This window comes from Nomascus leucogenys, chromosome 4 (assembly GCF_006542625.1).
Source record: "Nomascus leucogenys isolate Asia chromosome 4, Asia_NLE_v1, whole genome shotgun sequence".
NCBI classification, from domain to species: domain Eukaryota; kingdom Metazoa; phylum Chordata; class Mammalia; order Primates; family Hylobatidae; genus Nomascus; species Nomascus leucogenys.
This window is the reverse complement of record NC_044384.1, coordinates 54,008,829-54,027,229: the sequence shown is the minus strand read 5'-3', so window position 1 is coordinate 54,027,229 and position 18,401 is coordinate 54,008,829.

Genomic DNA, 18,401 nt, shown 5'->3' with positions numbered 1-18,401 from the left:
ATGGCAATTATTAAAAAGTCAAGAAACAATATATGCTGGCGAGGCTATGCAGAAATAGGAACACTTTTACACTGTTGGTGGGAGGTAAATTAGTTCAACCATTGTGGAAGGCAGTGTGATGATTCCTCAAGGATCTAGAACCAGAAATACAATTTGACCCAGCAATCCCATTACTGGGTATATACCCAAAGGAATATAAATCATTCTAATATAATGACACATGCACTATTTTATTTATGTTTTATATACTATTTATGTTTATTGCAGCACTATTTACAATAGCAAAGACATGGAACCAACCCAAATCTTTATCAAGTCCATCAATGATAGACTTGATAAAGAAAATGTGGAACATACACACCATGGAATACCATGCAGCCATAGAAAGGAATGAGATCATGTCCTTTGCAGGGACATGAACGAAGCGAGAAGCCATCATCCTCAGCAAACTAACACAGTAACAGAAAACCAAACACTGCATGTTCTCACTCATAAGTGGAAGTTGAACAATAAGAACACATGGACACAGGGAAAGGAACTACACACACCAGGGCCAGTCAGGGCATGGGGAGTAAGGGGAGAGATAGCATTAGGACAAATAGCTAATGTATGTGAGGCTTAAAACGCAGGTGATGGATTGATACGTGCAGCAAACCATCATGGTATACATATACCTACACAACAAACCTACACATTCTGGACTTGTTTCCCAGACCTTAAAGTAAAATAATTTTTTAAAAAATCCATCTAGAAGATTTTTCTTTTACTTCTTTGATTGTTTTATGGGGGAAAATTACATTAGGGCCAATATTTACGTTTAATATCTTGTACATTTAAAGGCCAAGGGCAATGCGGAATAACAAATGGTTCTTTTGTAATTTGAAATTTAGCCAGTCATAGGGTAATTACGAAAGGCAATCAGGTAAATGAACATAAAGCAAGTTGGCAAGAAATCTGCAGAGCATGGTGACTTGTGTAATGTTCTCTTCTCACTGTCCAGTAGAAACCCTCTGTTGTACTAGCTATATGTCAAATGGAGTGGTTGAGAACACCATGGGCTTCTTAAATATACTACACACATCATTTGCCAATTTTTCTACAAAAGTAAGATATTTACAAAAACTACTTCTTTATAATATATTAATACTGACCTGAATTTTATCAGGATATGAAAATTACAAAGAAAAATTCATGGCCGGGCGCGGTGGCTCACGCCTGTAATCCCAGCACTTTGGGAGGCCGAGGTGGGTGGATCACGAGGTCAGGAGATTGAGACCATCCTGGCTAACATGGTGAAACCCCGTCTCTACTAAAAATACAAAAAATTAGCCGGGGCGGTGGCAGGTGCCTGTAGTCCCAGCTACTCAGGAGGCTGAGGCAGGAGAATGGCGTGAACCCGGGAGGCGGAGCTTGCAGTGAGCCGAGATAGTGCCACTGCAGTCCGGCCTGGGCGAAAGAGCAAGACTCTGTCTCCAAAAAAAAAGTAAAATACATATTCATATGAGCATATATCTCTCTGAGAATGTTATTTCGAACCTACTATTTATCATATTTTGAATGGGAGAATAATACTTTCCTTTAAGTGTTTAAAGATATCCAATGTATCTTAGAAATATGTACCCAAATTTTCTTATTAACATAAATAATAATTTGTAAATAACATAATAAATATTTCATTTTTTATTTACAATCAATGATAAAATATTAATAATGTTAATATAATAACAAGTAAATATTGTTAAATGTTTAACAATCTTTTGTAAGAGCCAGTGCTTCCTACTTTATGCCTCATCTCATTGAGTAATCTCATCAGCTGTATGAGTTCTGGACCTAATTTTACAGATGAGGAAACTGAGCTTGGGCTCAAACCCAGGTCTGTTTGATTCCAAAACTAATACTCTTAACCACAACAGTATGTTGTTTATGAGGCTAAATGCAAGCTGACGTATCGATTTCCAATTTGATAGATATCTATTTGTAGCTCCATTTCAAGCTGCATTTGATAAAGTGCAAATCAAGTTTTATCAATTCTACTATTTGTCAAAGGCTCAAATGAATGCTGACTGAGGAGAAAAGGTTGCAACTAAAATGAATTTCTGGTATTATCTGAGTATTACGATTTTTTGTGTCATCCGTCCAACAGGAATTTAAAAGCTCATCTTATGAATTCTTCCCATCCCTGCCCTTTCTCTGCAAAAGCCCTTCTGTCCCTGCTTTCCTGCTTCTTCTTCAGTTTCATGGATTAATCTGGTCCTTTACCGTCCACAAACCTAGATTCTAATTAAAGGAACTGTGTTAATCCAATCAGCTGTCAATCCTAGGTATATTGGGATGCATTTGGTGATTGATTTTTTTTTTTTTTTTTTGAGACAGGGTCTCACTCTGTCACCCAGGCTGGAGTATAGTGGAGCAATCTTGGCTCACTGCAGCCTCCACCTCCTAGGCTCAAGTGATCCTCCCACTTCAGCCTCCTGAGTAGCTGGGACTACAGGCACATGCCACCACTCCCAGCTAAGTTTTTTGTTTTTTGGTTTTTTGGGTGTTTTTTGTATTTTTTGTAGTGATGGGGTTTCGCTATGTTACCCAAGCTGGTCTTGAACTCCTGAGCTCAAGTGATCCGCCTGCTTTGGCCCCCCAAAGTGCTGGGATTACAGGTGTGAGCCCCTGCACCCAGCCAGTGGTTGATTACTTTTTGAATAAAATCATAACTTATTGTAGAATGAACTTGACCCCTCCTAGCTTCCTTTTTCTCGTCACCTATGCGTTTAATTATTATTTTACCATTATTGCTGTTGCAGTTGTTATTATTGTTGTTCATGTGTCTTAAATAAGTCTTTCATTTTACACCATTTAACCAGACATGTCTACCTTACTGATATTTCCCCACCATATGCCTCTTTCTTGTTAATCTTAATAGAGATATCAAAGACTCAAATCTTATCATAAATTAATTCTACTTCCTCTGGGATACTTAAAAGTTTTAGGTCTCTATAAAAGCATCTGCTATAAATCTACTTTTTTTCTATTCTGCAGTTTTTCTATCATTTTTTAATCAAAACAATAAGAATAAAAGTATATCTTATGTAATAATCCCCATGCCCATGTTATTTGCATGATATTCCATCTTAATTTTTCTGATCTTATTATCAGTTCATTATTCAAAGTAACTTTTTTTCTCTTTCCTCAGGTTGAATGACTTGTAGTTAAAAGTATTTTTAGTAGTTTTAGAAACTTCCTTCAATAAATTCTATAAATTATAGTCCAATGTTTCGAAGTAACACTTATGAATAAAACTCTTCTGAACATTGGCAGATAGCGCCCTAGGAAATAGGGATCAGTGTAGCCAGGCAACAATTTCAGAATCATCACATGGTCAAGCAGCAAGGTGAATATGAAAAATGCAGGCTGAGGTTCTATAGACCCTCTCTGGAGGGGATGTCTTAATATTAGCATTACAAAAATGTCTCCAGCTCCCCGATCTTAAATACATAATTTGTGAATAATATTATGGGTTTGCAGCAGCAGTGAAGTATGATATATTGTTAATGCTTTTTGCAAATGTTAGAGTGGATATCTGTGAAGACTCTATTGTCTCTGATGGCTTTCATATGGCACAGCCCGAAAAACACTTCAATCCCCTGCTAAACTAGAGATTTTACTGTTCTGCAGATCACTAGAATTTTTATTACATCTAAATAATAATTGCCATTATTAGGACCAATTCATAGCTATAGAGTTTGCAATTTTAGGATTTTCTCTATGAATCTGGCTTATACTCCCTGGAATCTAAGCTTCATTTTGGGGGGAAAAAAAGATAAGTTAACTTTTTGTAGCTCTCTTGGATAGAAAGACAGTCCTGACAAGATTTAAATACTGTGCCAGAAAGCCAAGCATATCAGGTTCCAATTAACATTCTCAATCCAAACTCATCTCAATTTTTCTCGGGTTGAAGGAGATTGGGCTATACTGAAGGGTTGTACTTATAAAGTGATTATGAAATTTTCTCCTGTCATTCAGTTTGGTGTGATATCTCTGGGCAATTTCAGATGATGCTGCTGTAGCAACAGCGTACTTAATGCTTGTCACATACAGGAGCATTCTGAAATTGTGAGGGAGGAGCCTTGATTTATAATGTGCTACAAATTGCTCTCAGCACTAGAATACAAATTCAAATATGATAGTTGATACCAATCTGCAATGTATTTTGGAGTAATCCCAATTGCTTATGAAAATCCCTTGATGGTTTGGGGATACATTTTGTCTACCAAACAGTCACTCTGACTGCATTGAGAATTCAGACACAATTTTTAAAATGCAGAAGGGATTTCAGGGCAAATTAGATTTTTCAAACCCCAAGTGTTCAAAATAGAGGCATCTTTGCTTTAAGCACCACGACCCTGTAAGACTCTGCAGATAGGGTGTCTCTGAGAAGAAATTTCATTCCTGGTAAATATGACTGGGGATGTCAACTGAGCACAACTTGAAATAATCTGTGCATGTTAGGCATTTTCCTACATGAAGAGAGAACGGCACATTTCTCATCATTTCCTTTCACATCTTTATTGCACAAGTGAAGCCAGTATGTGGTATCACACACACACACACACACACACACACGCACACAAGGAAATCCATTGGTAACTGTTTGTACAATAGCCTAAAAAGTGCCAGTGTGGAAACAAGTGTGCAGTGTGGCTACTGAATCAATAGAGTTATAACATATTTTGATTACTTGATTAGAATCCAACACATCTATAATGCATTACTTGCTTAGAATTTGATAATAAAATCATCATAAACTAATGTCAAGTTCAAGTGCCTGTATCTAACTTGAGGGGAAAGAAGCAGAGGAAAGAACTAGACTAATCAGTACACTGCTACCAGCAGAGAAAGGAGGCATTCTCAATGGGCTTGCCCTGAGCTATTGTCAGCTGAACGCAATAGCCAGCAAGAAGGCATGGACAGTTGTAAAAAGGGAAGGCAGATTGTTTTTATGGCAATGAACATGATCCTTGCCCACTGAAAGGCCTGAGAGAATTGCTTAACACCAGTCCCTAGATCAAGGATAAGCCAGGACAGGGTGATGTGCTCTTCATCATGTTATAGATGGGGAGGAGGCCCATAGACATGTCTTATGTTAGAAATTAAAGCCTTGTATTTGTTTGCTAGGGCTTCCACAAGGTACCATAGACTGGATAGCTCAAAAAAATGAAATTTATTTTTTCACAATTCTAGAGGCTGGAAGTGTCAGATCAAGGTGGCTGCAGTGTTGGTTTCTTCTGAGGCTTCTCTTTGGCCTGCAGATGGCCACCTTCTTCTCCATATCTTCCCATGAGCTTCACTCTGTGTGTGACTATTTAGTAATCTCCTCTTCTTACATGAACATCCATCATATTGAATTAGGGCAACCCTAATGATCTCATCCTAACTTACTAGCCTCTTGAAAGACCCCATCTCCAAATACAGTCACACTCTGAGGTACTCTTGAGTTAGAACTTCAAGATATAAATTTGGGATAGGACACAATTCAGCCCATAACAAGCCTAGATGTTGATATTACTTATGTTTCATCTCTACTAAGTTTCCTCTTTCCTTATGCTTTTGCCACATTAGCCAAAAGCATTTTGACAAACTGGGTCCTCCCTGCTTGATATAGTAAGAACGTGTTAAAGAAGCCAATCAAGGATTTGATACTTCTTGGTTCTACAATAGGCCTTCTAGTTTTATTTGTGCAGTTACCAACTATCTTGCATCATAAACTTCAGAGGCTTGTGTTGTAGTTCAAGTTTAGCCATGTGACTTGCATTGGCCAATAAAATGTAAATGAAAGTGAAGTGTGCCACTCCCAAGTAGAAGCATTGAGAGCCATTGCATGGTTCCACCGTGTTCTCCTTTCCTTTGGCCATAAGCCCTAAATGTTCCCAGATTGAGCACATATTTGAGCAAAATCAGCCTTTGTTGTTGTAAGCCACCAAGATTTTTGGAGTGGTTACCATAGCATGGTTTAGCTGAAGCTGGGTGATACATCCGACATTCTTACCCCTGCCCCTGAGCCTCCTGCTCATCTGTATTGTTGAACAATTCATCAGTTACTACAAATCCCACTAGCATGTCCCATATAGATCCATCTGCCCACCCTGGGAGGTGTCATAAGTTCTACTTGCTCAAATAAAACTCTGATTCCTTTTGTTCCTTAATCAGCAATCAGAAAAAAGCAATTTGACCAAACTGACACATAGGAAGGTACACAGAAACCTCTTCTGCCCAGGTTGATATATAACTTTTGTATAGAAACCTCTAATTTTTTTATTTCAATAGGTTTTTGGGGAACAGGTGGTGTTTGGTTACATGGATAAGTTCCTTAGTGGTATTTCTGAGATTTAGGTGCACTCATCACCTGAGCAGCATACACTGCACCCAATGTGTAATCTTTTATCCCTCACCCCCTCCTACCCTTTTCCCTGAGTCCCCAAATTCCACTGTATGATTCTTATGCCTTTTGTCCTCATAGCTTAGCTCCCACTTATCAATGAGAACATATGAGGTTTGGGAACCTCTGATTTAAAGAGAGATGTATTAATCCAAAGAGAAAACTCTCTAATAATGGGATTTCATAAAAGTTATCTAGGGAACAGGAAGGACATTCCAGCATCTGTAACACTACTTTATGTACTTACAAATACCCCTCCCTGCCACAGTTAGAAAGAAAACATAAACACGCATATTCTAGTGATCATATTCAAGATACAATTTGAACTATATATACTTATAACTACTTACCATGTGCAGACACTGTGCAAGGATCTTTGCATATATGATTCCATATAATCTCCTCAATGGCTCTATGCAACAGGTATGACTTTCCCCATACTGCAGATAAGTAAATAACTCTCTGGCTTCATACAGCTGGAGAGAGACAGATCCCTGCTCACAACCATGGTGCTATATAACAGTGACACCAACACACCTTTTATTCTCAGCATCTCGGGGAAAATAAAGCATTATTGTGGATTTTTAAGCTTTTTCCATCCTACTTTATGATCTATGCTTTAATTTTTTAATTATGTTTATGATAAAGGGGAGTAAACGGAGACAGGTATTTCCCATAAGAATGTCTTAGTCAATTCAAAATCCAAAGTTTATCTCTTCTGTTTCAAATACTTAGAGATAATAAATGAGAAAGAAAAATATGACAAAAGAAAACAACAAACCAGAAAGATGTATCAAGGCTCAAAGCAACTCAAAGGTCCCTGTGGATCAATGACACAGAAACCCAGAGCAATAACGGGACGGTGGGGGAGATGCTAAAACCACAGCCTATCAGATTCTGGTGGTCATTAAGCTCACTCCAAAAAGGTAATAAGGACTAAAAGTGTTCCATGCCAGACGGACATCTAGAGCTAGGCTCACCGCTTGAAGCCAGAAACTGGAGAGTGTCTCTCTACTGTCCTAAAAGGAGATTTTTTTTTTAATGCTACTGAATGAGGACTGAGGCTTCAGTTGTTAAAAACCCAGGAGTCTAGCAAAGTGGGAGGAACCAAGTTGCCTTCTTGTTCTGTGAACAGATGAGCTATATTTCTAATATTATCAAAAACACTGTACAATGATAAAACCTTGTTCTTAACTAGAGTGCAAGGGTGTGAGTGAAAGCAACCGTATAATCTCTGGGTAGAAAGAAGTGGGTACAAAGGGAGAGAGCAAAGGAAAAAACAATCTCCCCACTTCAGAAGAGTTCATAAACCCAAATCCCAAAACACAAAGAAAACGAATGTTCACAAAGAAAGCCAAAAACAAATAAATTAGTTAAATAAACTCACTTCAAATGAGATCCATGTCATAAAACAGTCTAAGAAAGACTTTAAAATATGTGATTAGGATGGTCAAAAACATAAATGAGCAACAGCGTCTAGAAAAACATAATAACAAATAATAAAACAAGGTACTTATGAAAAATAATTAGGAGTTTTAGAATTTAAAAAATATAAAGAAAAAGAAAAAAATTAAGGGAATAAATTCTAGACTGGACTGAAGAGATTTCGTAAATTTGAGCAGTTCCGGCATGTATTCAATGGGAGTTCCAGCAAAAGATCATTGAAAAAAATGATGGCTGAGAATTTCCCAGGGATGAAGAAAGACATACATCCTTAGACTAAATGTGTGCTTCAAGTTCTGAACAGGATAAAGAAGAATAAATCCACACTCAGTTTGAAAAAAATCTAAAAGCTGCCAAAATGACAGATTACTTACAAAATAATAGCAATTAGGCTGGCAACAACTCTTTCATTAGCAAAAAATATAGGTCAAAAGACAACAGAATAACATTTTCCAAGTGTTCAGGTAAGGAAATAGTAAATCTCAGATTTTATACACAGCTAAACATCTAATTAAGAGAGAGAGGGAAAAATAAAGGCTTTTTTACATGTATAAAAATAAAAGAGTTTACCACTCACAGATGCTAAATTGAAAGATTGATTAAAGACTATGTTCAGCATGAAGGGAAAGGGAAGCCGGCCTGAAGATAAATGTGGATGATGCCCAGCTCCACCATATCCAACGCCCCAACTACAGGATAATTCTATCCCTCTTGAAGTCATGCTTGGCCATATGACTTGCTTTGGCCAAGGAAATGTGAGCAAACATGATGGATAATTCTCTTGCATGGAAGCTTTAAGAGCCAGCATACCCTCTCCCCTCTGCCTCTGCTGACGCCGGCTGCTCCTTCAGGTGGCCTTCAGAATGCAGGAGCTGAATCCTAGCCAACCTCAAATGTAAACAAGAAATAAAACTATTGTTTCAGCCCCAGCTTTTAAAGTTGTTACTGCAGTATTATGCAAATTTGGAGAGATTACAGAAATTGATAAAATAAGCTGGGAAATTAATTAAAAATCAATTAGAAAAATACTAATTTTTAATGAACTTCCAAATCTCTGGGCAATGATAGTACAGAATATGTTCAAAGGAGAATGTAAAAATACTCTGAAAGAAATACTGAATAATCTTAAGCTTTGTTTAAAAATGTATAGATAAAGGCCGGGCATGGCGGCTCACGCCTGTAATCCCAGCACTTTGGGAGGCCGAGGTGGGCAGATCACTTGAGGTCAGGAGTTTGAGACCAGCCTGGCCAACATGGCAAAACCTCATCTCTACTAAAAATGCAAAAATTAGCCGGGCGTAGTGGTGTGCGCCTGTAATCCCAGCTACTCAGGAGCCTGAGGCAGGAGACTCTCTTGAACCCAGGAGGCAAATGTTGCAGTGAGCTGAGATGTTACATTCCAGCCTGGGTAACGAGCAAGACCCCATCTCAAAAAATTAATTAATTAATTAATTAATTGAAAATGTATACATAAGTATAGGTGTTTAAAATTTAACATACTCAACAGCAAAATGGAAAAGCAATCTAGTTTTCAAACCATAGAGTAGGGAAAGGGGAATACTGACAGCTCACCCAATTCATGTGAAATTAGAACAAAGAGAGAAAAGGGGGAGAAAATGATGATAAACAGAAATCAGAAAAGAATATGGCAGAAATTGGTCCAAATGTAAAAATTACAATAAAATGAAAGGAGAAAAGTCACATATTAAAAGACCAATCAAACTGGATCGAACTGAATCTAATCACATTGAATTTTTTTAAATTCACCTATTTGCTGCACTGTAAAAAACATACCTAACACGAAGTCACACAAAAAGATATGGACAAAGGACACTAGAGAAATTGTTTTCAACTGAACCATACTCTCCCCAAAATTCATATGTTGAAGAACCACCCCCGGTACTTCAGAGCGTGACCTATTTGGTGATGGGGTCTGTAAAGAGGTAATTCAGTGAAAAATGAGGTTATTCGGTGGGCCCTAATCCAGTATGACTGGTGTCCTTATAAAAAGAGAAAATTAGGACACAGAGACACACAAAGGGAAGACCATATGAAGACACAGGGAGACAACAGATATCTGAAAGCCAAGGAGAGGCCTCGGGAGAAACCAACCCCAATGACTCAGACTTCCAGCCTCCAGGACTGTGAGAAAATAAATTTCTGTTGTCTAAGTCATCCATTCTGTGGTACTTTGTTCTGACATTCCTAGCAAACTAATACACTCATCCAAAAACATGCCAGTGGCAATATGAATATCAGACAAAACAGAATTAAAATCAAAAAGAATTAATAGCATTACAATGAGACGTCAACCATGCAAAAGGACCAGTCCACTAAGACATAAGGCCATTCCCTCTTGAACCCTCTCCAGCCAATTAGTTCCTACCCCTCCAAAAAAACATCACTACTTCACATTATCAAAAACTAATAGTCAGTTTCCAGTCTTCACCTAACACAGCCTTTTGCAGCATTGGGCGGAGTGGATGATACCCTCCTTCTAGAAAGCCTTTCCTCACTTTCCTTCTCAACACAGTACTCTCCTCACCTTCTCCCTCTCACTGGCTGCTCTGCCTTTCCCAGCCTTAAATACTAGCTAGAGGTGCCGGGTGCAGGCTTCTGACACCTTCTCTCTCCACCCGAATGCTCAAGGCAGAGCAGAGGCTGCGGCTGTTTCCTGAGAACAGCTGCAGTGGTGGTGTGGGGGGATGTGGGAATAACTGTCCCCTGTGATGCAGGGCAGAGCGAAGGCAGGGCAGGGAGCAGACAGGGGACCAAGCAAACACACGGGCACAAAATCATGCACAGGCATCACAAGGCTGTACTGCAAAGGGACCTCTTCATTTTCATCCCCATATCTGATTCACTGAGGTCTTTCCCATCTCACTAAATGGCAATCCCATTCACTCAATAGCTCAGGCAAAAATCTTAGGAGCCACTCTTGATCCCTTTGTTGCTACACTCTCTGACATCCAGTTCATCAGCAAATCCAGTGGGCCAAGTATCCAAAATATATTCTGAATCCCCCCACTTCTGACCATCACCTCTATAGTACAAGCCACTGCCCCCTCTCCTGCCTGGATGACTCCATTCGCCTCCTCACTGGTCCCCATCTCCCATCTTGTTTCACTATGGTTCGTTCTCCACACAGCCGACAAATGGATCCATTCAAAATGAGAGCCATCCCCTGTCATCCTGATCTTGCGATTCTTCAAACACACTCACGGTGCTCTCTCAACATAACATCCCCCTCCTCTGGGCCTTCCTTTCCATTGTCTCCACTTGGAATGATCTTCCCCATACACCCACATGACTCATCTTGTTGCTTTGTCTAGTCTATCACCTGAGTGGCCTCCTGAGAGTGCCTTCTCTGGCCAGTCCTGTAGTGCGGCTCCCCGTGCAAGCCGACCATCTCTCCCCTCGCCCTGCTTTATCCTACTGCACAGCACTGGTTGTGACATCTGATATTAGGTGAAATTTGCTTATTAGAAAATTTGTCTCTCCCACTAGGATAAGAGCTCCCTGAAAGTAGCAAGTTTCTTGGTCTTGTCCACTGTGCCTGGAACAGTGCTGGACACATCCTTGGTACTCAGTCAACATTTGTTGGTGGAACGAATACTTAGGTCAGTGAGTTTATCATGAAATTGTATGTTTCTAATAGCAAGGAGGCATGGAGTCATTCTCTCTTAAATCCCCCGGAATCAGCAAGGCCTTGAAATGTTTAAGCAAAATCTGAGAGAATTCAAAAGAAACTCACAATCTTCAAGTTATATCCTTCTTTATATCAAGTGTGACAGATAAAGCAGATTTTTTTAAATAGTAAGAATGTAGCACATTTAAACAACAAATTAATGTTTGCTCCAAAATATACATGAAACCCTATATCCCCCAAATAGAGAATATATATCTTTTATATGTACACATTGATGAAAACTAATGATACACTAAATCAGAAAGGAAGCTCTAACACATTTCAATGACTCTATATCATAGATTCTATCCATCATTTCTAGCAAATTTCAACGAATCTATATAGAATATGGACCAATGAATACGGTCTACGTTTCATGAATCTAGGCTGTATTTTTGTGAACATGACAAAATTAAAATCAAAGTCAACAATAAAAATACAGGAAGTTAAGAAATACATATTTGGAAACCAAAAATTGGGCCTCTAAATATGCATGGGTTAAAGGAAAATTAGAACAGAAATTACTGTATTCCATTTCAAAACTTGTGCTGTGTATCTATAGTATTACTTACAGTTAAATGTATGGCCCTCAATGAATTTGCTACAAAACAATTTTTTGAAAAATAATTAAGCATTCAAATCAAGAAATTAGAATGAGAACAGAGTACATTATAAATGCATGAGGGAGCAAGCAAAATACAACAAGAGACACTTATGAAATAGAAACAAAGAATAGGAAGCATCTATAAAATAAAAGTTATCTTTGGAATAACAAGATATTAAGTAATATTAACAAATAAAAAGGACAACACTACATACAGATGAGGACAGAATCATTAGAAGTACTTTACATAACTTTGTGCCAATTAATGGATAATATTGTATAAAAATAAATTTATCAACATTGAAGAAATAGAAAACCTAACTAAATTAATTAAACTACGCATTGAAAAAAGTAGCAGCCAAATTTCTTCCACTCCCAATTTTTCCCCTCAAAACAAGTGGCACGGTTTTACAGATGAGGCTTAACAAACCTTTAAGGAACCCATAATCCCCATCTTAAAAACTATTTTATAAAAGAGAAAGTGGGAAGACAAGCCAATTAAGTTTATACCATATACCCAAAGAGAACAAAGACAGTAGAAGGAAAGGTAGAAAAACAAACAAAGCAAAGTAAAACCATATAGGAAAAAAATTGATACACTTGGTTCATTAAAATTAAAAGCTTTTCTACATCAAAAGATAGCATAAGCAAAATGAAAAATCTATCCCAGAAAAATAACTTCTGGGAGAAGTTATTTGCATATACAGTCTATAAAAAACAAAGGAATATGTGAAAAACTTATAAAATCAGGAAAAAAGGAAAAATTAATGCAACAAATGGACAAAGTATATACCCAAGCAATTCACAAAACCAGAATAGACAATAAGCTTTTAAAGAAAGGCTTAATCTCATTAGTAATCAAAGAAATGCAAAGTGAACCTACAATGAGATGCCAATTTATTCCCAACATATTGGCAAATCTAAAAGCCTCATAATACCTCACGTTGAGAAGAATATTGAGAAAGGCTAAGCTCTCATATATGGTTGGTGAACCTATAAACTGGTTCTACAACTTTGGAGCACAATATGGCAATAATAAGTAAGGATAGCGTGGCTAACAGCCTAAAAAGTCTAATTCTTGGTATATAATTCAGATAAATTCTCTGGCACACGACATGCTCAAGAATGATCGTTGCGGCAATTTTTGTTGTAGCAGGGGAAAAAATCAGAAACAACTTAAATGTTCATTAAGCACAAATTGGCTAAATAAATTGTAGTATATTCATACAAAGGACTTTACACAACAATCAAAATAAATGAATTAGAGCTGCAATTATCAACATGGATAAATCTCAAAAACATTAGGTTAAGCAAAAAAAAAAGGGAGGCATGCCAGTTATAAAATATATACAATATATTATCAATATAAGACTGAAAACATACAAAGCAACACAATTTAATGTTTGTATGTGGTGTATATGCAGTTATTCTATTAGTATAAAAACATGCATAAGAATAACAATGTTGGCACTCAAGACAGTGCTAACATCTGGAGAAGAAGAGATTGTTATGTTATCAAGGAGATGTAATACACAGCAGGCTTTAGCTATGCTGATGGATGAATGGATAGATAGATAGATAGATAGATAGATAGATAGACAGATAGTATTTTTATTCCCTTAAAAAAAAAGATCCACTAATTAAACTAAAGAGCTTCTGCATAGCAAAAGAAACTACAATCAGTGTGAACAGGCAACCTATAGAATGGGAGAAAATTTTTGCAACCTACTCATCTGACAAAGAGCTAATATCCAGAATCTACAATGAACTCAAACAAATCTACAAGAAAAAACAAACAACCCCATCAAAAAGTGGGTGAAGGATATGAACAGACACTTCTCAAAAGAAGACATTTATGCAGCCAAAAGACACATGAAAAAATGCTCATCATCACTGGCCATCAGAGAAATGCAAATCAAAACCACAATGAGATACCATCTCACACCAGTTAGAATGGTGATCATTAAAAAGTCAGGAAACAACAGGTCCTGGAGAGGATGTGGAGAAATAGGAACACTTTTACACTGTTGGTGGGACTGTAAACTAGTTCAACCATTGTGGAAGACAGTGTGGCAATTCCTCAGGGATCTAGAACTAGAAATACCATTTGACCCAGCCATCCCATTACTGGGTATATACCCAAAGGATTATAAATCATGCTGCTATAAAGACACATGCACACATACGCTTGTTGTGGCACTATTCACAATAGCAAAGACTTGGAACCAACCCAAATGTCCAACAACGATAGACTGGATTAAGAAAATGTGGCACATATACACCATGGAATACTATGCAGCCATAAAAAATGATGAGTTCATGTCCTTTGTAGGGACATAGATGAAGCTGGAAACCATCATTCTTAGCAAACTATCACAAGGACAAAAAACCAAACACCACATGTTCTCACTCATAGGTGGGAATTGAACAATGAGAACACAAGGTCACAGGAAGGGGAACATCACACCCCAGGGCCTGTTGTGGGGTGGGAGGAGGGAGGAGGGATAGCATTAGGAGATATACCTAATGTTTAATGACAAGTTACTGGGTGCAGCACACCAACATGGCACATGTATACATACGTAACAGACCTGCACGTTGTGCACATGTATCCTAAAACTCAAAGCATAATAAAAAAAAAAGAAATAAAAAAAAGATCCAAAGCAAATAAGGCAAAATGTTAACATTTGTTAAAGTTCCATGGTATGTGAGTGGGTGTTTGTTACATTACTTATTCTCAATGATTTTTTTTCTGTATGTTTGCAGTATTTCATAATAAAAAATGAAAACAAGGCAGGAGGCAGGAATATAGCGAAAGGAAGAACTAAAAGAAGAGAGGATGGGGGAGCAAATCAGGTTAGAATTATCTGGAAACTGGGGGAAGGAAAACAAATACGAGAAGGTAAAACAAAAAGGACGTGCGAGCCAACGAAGGTGAGCAGAAAATGGACAAAAGAAAGCCGCCGCTGGCTAATGTCTGAGGGAATGAAGGCATGCCAATACCATTTCATCCTCTCTTCCACTGCTGATTCCACTAACTCAATGGCTTCCCAGGAGACAGGGCTGGTGGCAAGAGAATCCAGGGTTGCATTGATCCCACGAACATCACCTCTGCTCTCATTGCTCCCAGCAGCTGGATCTCTATTAGTGCAGAGCGCAGGGGGGCTGGGGAGAGGAAGCTTTATTTACCTGTCTCCACTTAGGCACCTGTCTGTGATTCCTGAAATCTAATGATGAGAAAGACATGTTAGCACTCCTAAGACTGCTTTTCCCTGCCATGGTAAATCGCTCCCCGAGCAACGTCAACTTTAGGAAACTATTGACCATTTAATTCTAGCAAGTAAAGCCATTTCTGCTTTCAGGAGAAATTGATGTGTATTTTGCTCATACAATATAAAGTGGAACTTACCATCTTTAGTCCCAAACATTCCCCATCTCTGTCCCTCTCCCCACTCAGGCACGGAAAGTGTGACGCCATCTTGGCCTCTCCTTCCTTACCCTCCGCGTTCAATAGGGTTATCACGTCCTCTCACCTGGGTCGCTACCAACTGCCTGCACAGTTGGTCTCCCTGCATAAGGCTGCCCCCCTTAAAGACAGTCCCCATTCCACCATCTGATAAAGGTTGTTATAGCCCAGCTCTGATTTTCTTACTCTTTCCTCAGGAAACATAAATGCTGCACCATTGTGTGAATGCAGAGCTCAAACTCTCCACTCCAGGATTGAAAGGAAGCCTGCTTACGATCTGGTCCCTCATCTCCTGCAGCTGTTCTGCTCAGCTCATGGCGATCATTAGGCACCCACACTGTCCCCACTAAATGGTCATCCTTAAACATCCCCTGCCATTTTCTACCCCTGAACATTTCCTTAAAATGTTCACTCTACTTTCTCTTTCGCCATCTCCACCTGGGGAAATCCAATGTAGCCTTCAGGAACCAGTTCGAATGCTGTCTACCCCAAGGCAACTTCTCTAAAGCAAGATCTACCCATCTCAGAACTGACATGTGCACCTCACTACTCTGTTAAAGAGGCAGAGTATTGTTTCCAATTCATTCCTACCTTCCAGTCATATCTAGCACTGTACCTTACACATAACAGGTGCTCAACAATACTCCAATGAATGCATATAAACATGCATTTATATATGTAATACCTATAACAACATGAATTTTTATAACAGATTTGATATAAACCTAACTTTAGCCCAAATGTTTGCTAGCTAGTAGTCCCTCAATACGTAATTGTGAGAATTAGTGGATGACTGAGTAAACGAAGGAATGGATTTTCCTATACTCGCTTTGTAATTGAATGAGACCTCACAGGTCACTGTACATCATTGTTGGTTGCTCTATGTTCTTTCCTAAAGATCCTTAGGAACACACTTCTAGGTTCTGAATGTAACAGATAAACAGTAATTCAATTTAATATGGTTCTAAAGGGAAAATACAAATACAAGAACCTGTCTACATTATATAAATGCATTGCACTTTACATTGCAACAATGTTAATCACATAATTTGATGTTCTTCTTCTTTTCATTGTTTACTGAACCCTCTTGTTTGAGTGATTCCTCTGCCTTTATTGAGAATATGCTATTGAGAGCAGCCCCTGATGAATACTAGCCCATTTGATTATTTTTTTAAAATAGCACTCAATCACCCTTCTTAGCACTAATAGCACCTTTCTCTACAAATGACTGCCACAGATTATTAGGTCACATTTTCTTGAAATATTCTATCCTTCATTTATAACTTTTAAATTAACCCAATTATTTCTAACAGTGAGTATCTTGAACAGCAAAAAAAAAAAAAAAGGAATTGTTGTGTTACTCAATTCATTGTTGAAAGGAATTGGGAAAGCTTGTGAGAGTGGAAATTGATCATGAAACCAACACATCCTCTGTGCCCTTCACAACACCTCCTCCCAAAGGAGCTGTCACTATGCTAAGGCTACCAGGGCCACCAGCACCCTCTTGCTTCTGCACATCTAACTGAGAAATGACCCTGCACAAATGGAACTCAATTTTTTATGTCAATCAACTGATATTACTTCCAATGTAATATTTTCACTCACACAGCATTAAATATATATATGCACTAAACCTTCAGTCAGCTTGAAAAGAAGCTAACAAAATCTCGCCATTTCAATAAGAGTGAGTCAATTTAGGGGGCTTTGTTGTGTCTAGAGGCAAGATTTTTCTCTTGGGTTATTTCAATACTATGAGTGTCAATCAAAGAGCCACACTCTAAAGACCAAGAGAATATCAGATGAGATCCATCACCAGGCTGAATTTTGGCCTGTATTTGTAAATGATTTCCTCAGCTAGGTCATCAATCACAAAGTCATCTGCATGGAGAGGGTACTTCATTATTGTTCTGTGGGGCTCCAATTAAGTGGGACATGACAAACAGTTATCACGTTGACAGCTCATCCAAGTATCAGCAATTACCACAACCCATGGCCATCAGAGGAGTGTGGGCCTCTCTGTTTCCCACTTAGGTGAAGGCTGACTGGAATGAAGTATTTCCTTCCAGCAGCCTTCTGAGCATCCAGCTTCTCACCGAGAAAGCGTCTCCTCATAAAACACTCATAGGCCCCCAATGCAACATCTCATGTACAGTCATGAGTTCGCATCAATTTTAAATTCCTATACACCTGCAGATTGACATTAGTGCAAAGACTTTCCATGCAAAAAAAGGAAAATTATGTGTTTTTCTTCCTTCCTAGAACTCTCAAGCAAACTTAAGCATTGCATCAGATTTTAGGTCCAAGCTCAGAATCGTAACCATGTTTCAGTATAGTATTGTGTACACTTGATATGTGTATTTTTATATTTATAAAAAAGTGTTTAGTCTCTACCATACCGAAGGAGTTGTACGACTGCATAGGAATGATAGGTGCTTTTAGCTCTTCAGGGAGAGCAACATAGTGGCATTTAAGCTGCCTTTGATTGACTAAGGTGATTTGATTTTCTCTAATAACTCACAAGAGCTGTTAGGAAAATTGGATGGTATTTATAATTCTAATTTGTTTTACTCTGCGACTCTAGGAAACAACATTGTGGTAAATATATTGAAATGTCAGGGTTATCACTTGCCACACAAAGTTTATTTTATTTTTCCCCCACTGAACAAATGCCAGCAGCTTAGCCTGCTGAGCCCGAGCTTATGTGAACTAGCGATCCAGGCAGCCTTTGGCAGTTCCGAGTGGCCATTTGGCCCACCCGAGCTTACGCTGC